The sequence below is a fragment of the Nipponia nippon genome, unplaced genomic scaffold (genome assembly GCF_047370975.1).
Source record: "Nipponia nippon isolate SJK-2023a ecotype South Korea unplaced genomic scaffold, ASM4737097v1 scaffold_28, whole genome shotgun sequence".
NCBI classification, from domain to species: Eukaryota; Metazoa; Chordata; class Aves; order Pelecaniformes; family Threskiornithidae; genus Nipponia; species Nipponia nippon.
In genome coordinates, this window is record NW_028262345.1 from 399,112 (window position 1) to 405,111 (window position 6,000).

Sequence of the window (6,000 nt, forward strand, 5' to 3'; positions counted from 1 at the left end):
CCAGCCGGAGCATCGCCTCGCTCCTGCCTCGCAGCGGCTCTCGGAACCCCTCCGGATGCTGGTTTTTCCCCTGCTCCGATCTTCCCGTCCAATTTTTTCCCACCTTTCTTTTGGGGTGCCCGGCCCGCGGGAGACGCAGCGTCCCCGCCACCCGCTGCATCCCTGCAGAAGCAGAGCCCCGCTGCAACCCCAACCTCATTTTCCCGCTTCAGCTCCCGGTTTTCTTTTTTATCCCCCCTTTTTTTTTTTTTTTTTAAAAAATAATAACCTTTCAGTGCATCTCCCCACCTCCTCCTTCCCCCTCTAAGCTCTATTACGGCTTGGTGAGGTTTAGCAAAATAAACGCGGCCAAACCATAACCCTCCTAACGTGCTAAATCGCCGGAAAAGCCAGAACAGCGTCGCAGGGCGGCCGAGGGCTCGCGGCGAGGCACCGAAAGGCCCCCGAGCCGCTCGGCCCTCCGAGCAAAGCACGGCAGATGCAACCCATTTAATTTCCCCCCCCCCCCTTTTTGACGCCTTTTCCAGCGGGATACGATCCTGGCGCCCAAGTCCCTTTGCCCGAGAGGGGTGGCGGTGGGTGCTGAGCCCGGCGAGACGCCGCTAAATCAAGGAGGGAACGAAGCTACGAGAGGAAAAAAACCTCCGGAACGATGGGGAAAAAGGCGTTTTCCCTGCCAGATCCCTTCGCTTCCCTCCTCTCCCCATCCCCAAAAATCCCGGCAGGCACCAAACGAGGCTCAAAAACCCCTTAAAGGTTCAGCTCCCCGCGCCCGGGGGGGTATTTTTTCCCCTTCGTGGGCTGATTTTGCTCTTCTCTCCCCCAATGCTCAGCTTGCTGGGAGTTTTGGGGGGTTTTTAGGGCGTTTTGGGTTGGTTTTTTTTTTTTTTTAGGGTGTTTGGGGTTTTTTGGGGTCCGACGGCGAGAGCGGCGCTTTCTCCCCACCCTACCCAAGAACGTTTCCGCTGATATTAAACCCGACCCGGAGGCATGGCGAAGGAACCGACTTTCTCACCCCCCCGCCCCCAAAAAAATGACCTCAGCCTGCTGGGTTCGGAGCTTTTTTGGTTTTTTACCTTTTTAAAGCATTTTTCTCCCTCTCCTGCCTGTCGGGCGAGAGGCACTGACGGGGCCTCTCACCCACGGCCCCGGCATCGCCGCCCGCCTGCATCCCGGGGGCCAATTCCCCAATTTGGGGGGCGGGGGGGGGGCGGGGGGAATAGCTACAGGTTTTAACCCGCAAATGCCAATTTTAACCTGCAAATTCCAAGTTTTCACCTGCAAAACCCCTCCCTGCCGCCGGCAGGAGGATCCAGGGGCCAAACCTGCTGCAAAAACCCACCTCGCGCCCTCCTCCAGCCACTCCGTGACCTGCAAAACTCATGTCCCCGATGGAATAAGAGGGGGGGGGGTGGGGAAAAAGCCCAACTAAAAAGCTGATGTTGCCCCCGATGTTTTCGGGAAGGGGTTTTTGCAGGAGTTTCCTTAACAGACTCCTCTGCATTTTTGCTTTTATTAACGTGGCGGCTTTCCCGAGGCTGCTGTGACGATTTTGCAAGAGCTAAAACATCTCCCGAGTTAAAAATCCAGCCCCTCCGGCACCTCCGCAGAGGGAAACGGTGAGGAGAAAGGAGGGAGACGCCGATTTAGGAAGGGAAAAGCTGGATTTGGGTGTTTTCGGTTGGAATTTCTCCGGCTTTAGGGTTTTTTTTTCGTAATATTTGCTGGGCTGGGGACACGGAGCTGATGGAGGCAGTTCAGAAAATAGAAATGCTTCTGCAAGAAGCAAATCCGTTGGATTGCCAGTCCCCAAAAGGCTGATCTTAGCAGGAAAATTCCAAATTTGCCCCTAAAAAACAGCTGGGGAAACGTTTCTGCTATTTTTCCCTGCTTAAAATGGTGCCTCGCCATCCTGGAGCTGCATCTGCACCCCGGAGCTGCACCCCGCACCCTGCTTTTGCATCCTGCACCCTTGCCTCCCACATCTGGATCCCATGCCTGCACCCCGGAGCTGCACCCCGCGGCCCACCTCTGCAGCTTGCCTCCTGCACCCCGAACCCTGCACCCCCAATCCTGCATCCGCACCCTTCATCCCACGCCCTGCGCCCCGCTTCTTGCATCCTGCAGCTGCCCCCTGCATCCCGATTCTTGCATCCCGCATCCCAAACCCTGCGGTTGCGCCCTGCATCCCGCGCCCTGTGTCCTGCATCCGCACCCTTCATCCCGCATCCTCCATCCGCTCCGTTTCTCCGGAGCAGGTGTGATATGGGAGAGCGGCGTTCCCAAAGCAGGGATGAAGCGGGGAGGCTTCCCCATCCGCGGGGGCTCCGGTCCCCTCCCCGGCACATCTGGCAGGCAGATGTGGCCACGCAGCCGGGCTCTGCCTCCCAGATGGGGGGGACGAGCGGCGAAATCCCACTACGGAATTCGAAAGCCGTAATTTTTCCTTGGAAATTTGCATTTCCCGGCTCGCTGCACGCACTCCCCGTCTCCAGGGGTGCCACGAGGTCCCTGTGCACGGCCGGGCCTGCGCCGCGATGCTCCGGGGCCTCCATCCCATAGCTGCACCCCAAATCCCGCTTCTGCATCCCGTGTCCTGCATTTCCCACCCCGCATCCCATAGCCCACATGCGCCTGTACCCTAAATCCTTCTTCCGCATCCTGCATCCCACCTCTGCATCCCAAATCCCGCTTCTGCATCCCGCGCCCTGTACCTGCCATCCTTCACCTGCGCCTTAAATCCCGTTTCCCGTCACCCTGTCCTGTATCCCACCTCTGCATCCCCTGTTCTGCATCTGCATCCCGAATCCTGCATCTGCATCCCAAATCCTGCATCCCACATCTGCACCCAAACTCCTGCTTCTGCAGCCCCTCGCCTGTGTCCTGCATCCGTGTCCTGTGTCTGGAAACCTGCATCTGCATCCCAAACCCTCCATCCCCCATCTGAACCCCCAATCCTGCATCCTAAATCCTCCATCCCACTTCTGCATCCTAAATCCCACTTCTCCATCCCCTCTCCTGTGTTCTGCATCTGTCTCCTGTATCTTCCACCTGGGAATCTGGGTCTGCAGCCTAAATCCTCCATCCCAGATCCTGTATCAGCTTCCGAAATCCTGTATTTTTTTCTTAAATCCTGCATCTGCATCCTGAGTCCTCCATCCCCCATCTACATCCCAAATCCTGTGTCCCCCATCTGCAACCTAAATCCTCCACCCCACATCTGCATCCTAAATCTCCATCCCACATCTGCATCCCAAATCCCACATCCCACATCTGCATCCTAAATCCTCCATCCTGCATCCTGAATCTATATCCTAAATCCTCCATCCTGCACCTGCATCCCAAACCCTCCATCCCACATCCTGCATCTACATCCCAAATCCTGTCCCCATCTGCATCCTAAATCCTCCACCCTGCATCCACATCCTAAATCCTGTCCCACATCTGCATCCTGAATCCTGCATCTCCATCCTAAATCCTAAATCCTCCATCCCGCATCTGCATCCTAAATCCTACATCCCACATCCGCATCCTAAATTCTCTATCCTAAATCCTCCATCCCACACCTCCATCCCAAATCCTCCATCCCACACCTCCATCCCAAATCCTCCATCCCGCATCTCCATCCCAAATCCTCCATCCCACACCTCCATCCCAAATCCTCCATCCCGCATCTCCATCCCAAAACCTCCATCCCGCATCTCCATCCCAAATCCTCCATCCCACACCTCCATCCCAAATCCTCCATCCCGCACCTCCATCCCAAATCCTCCATCCCGCATCTCCATCCCAGATCCTCCATCCCGCATCTCCATCCCAAATCCTCCATCCCAAATCCTCCATCCCACACCTCCATCCCAAATCCTCCATCCCGCATCTCCATCCCAAATCCTCCATCCCGCATCTCCATCCCAAATCCTCCATCCCGCACCTTCATCCCAAATCCTCCATCCCGCACCTCCATCCCAACTCCTCCATCCCGCACCTCCATCCCAAATCCTCCATCCCGCACCTCCATCCCAAATCCTCCATCCCGCACCTCCATCCCAAATCCTCCATCCCGCATCTCCATCCTAAATCCTCCATCCCGCATCTCCATCCCAAATCCTCCATCCGCCATCTGCATCCCAAGTCCTCCATCCCGCATCTCCATCCCTAATCCTCCAACCCGCACCTCCATCCCAAATCCTTCTTCCCGCACCTCCATCCCAAATCCTCCATCCCGCATCTCCATCCCAAATCCTCCATCCCGCACCTCCATCCCAAATCCTCCATCCCGCACCTCCATCCCAAATGCTCCATCCCAAATCCTCCATCCCACACCTCCATCCCAAATCCTCCATCCCACACCTCCATCCCAAATCCTCCATCCCGCATCTCCATCCCAAATCCTCCATCCCGCATCTCCATCCCAAATCCTCCATCCCGCATCTCCATCCTAAATTCTCTATCCTAAATCCTCCATCCCACAGCCTGAATCTACATCCTAAATCCTATATCCCACAGCCACATCCTAAATCCTCCATCCCACATCCTCCATCTACATCCCAAATCCTGTCCCCATCTGCATCCTAAACCCTGCATCCCAAATCCTCCATCCCAAATCCCGCATCCTGCGTCCACATCCTAAATCCTCCATCCCACACCTGCAGCCTCCATCCCGCGCCCTCCATCTACGTCCTAACCCCTCCACCCGCCCTCCGCGCCCCGAATCCTCCATCCCGCCTCCCCCATCCACCGCCTCCCCACCTCGGCATCCCAAATCCCGGCGCCCGGCAAAACGACCCGCGCCCGCCGGAACGCCATGAATTTGTGATGACGGGGGAGAAGCCGCCGCCCGCGCCGCGATAATGTTGGTTTAAGGCATTTTGCACGCTCCGGTGCCTCTCTGAGAGCGCCTTGTCCCCAGCGGGGCCGCACAATGGGCGCTTTCAGGGACCCGGCTCCGCGCAGCCCCCTTTTCACCCTGAGCGATCCGAAAAAACCCCTTTTATCCCCCTAGGATTTCCCCCTCCAACCCCGAAAGGTGAAAATATTCCCCCCTCCGGAGCAAAAAAAACCTTAAAAAAAAAATCTAAAAATTCAGGTTGAAAAATAATTGGGAGGATGGAGCCTGGTTAACGCGCGAGACCGAGGCGGAGCGCGAGCGGCGCGCGGCCTCTGCCGAAGCATCCCGGGGGCGAAATGCGCCCCGGGACCCCCCCCCCCAAAATCACCTGCTGACGGCAGGTAAACGGCACAAAAAATTAATTTCTTGCTAAAAGGGAGGCTTTTCCCTCGCAAGCCTTGCAAAGGCGAGACCCACTCGTGCAACGAGTTGTGTCCAGCCTCCCACCGCCCCCCCCCCCCCACCCCCTTAATTCCCAAAGCAAAGCTTTTATATTATTTTTTTTTTTTTCCCCCTTTAGAAATATAAATTCCTGGGGGGAGTGAACCAGAAAACCCTGTATTCAGCCTAATTATCCCCCCCGGCTGCAATCTGTGATCTCGGGGACAATTAAAACCGCTTAATCCCGGCTGAAAAGCAAACAAGGTCGGAGGCGGCGGTGGCGGCAGCCTGCTTCCCCCTCGCCCGCTGCCGGGGTCTCGCAATATAAATACGCAATTAAAAAATCGCCGCTAATTGCTCGGCCCGAGGGGGGTTCCCACCGAAAAAAAGCTGGGCGGAGGGATATTAAAAAAAGAAAAAAAAACACCAAAAAAAGGGGGAAAACCACCAAAAAAAGGGGGAAAACCACCAAAAAAAGGGGGAAAACCACCAAAAAGAGCGTTTTCTACCCCAATCGATGCAGCTTTGGGGTGAAACTGGGGAGATGGCTCAGGGTTTGCACCCTGGGGTGGGTTTTTTTTTGGGGGGGGGGGGATGCTCTTTTTTGGGGGGGGGGAAGGGGTTAAGCCCTGGCTCTCCTCTCTCGCTCCAGTGCTAACAACCCCTGGCAGCTCTGGGGCTCGTTAGCCCTTCCCGAAAAGCAATTAGAGAGGTTGGAAAATGAGGGCAGC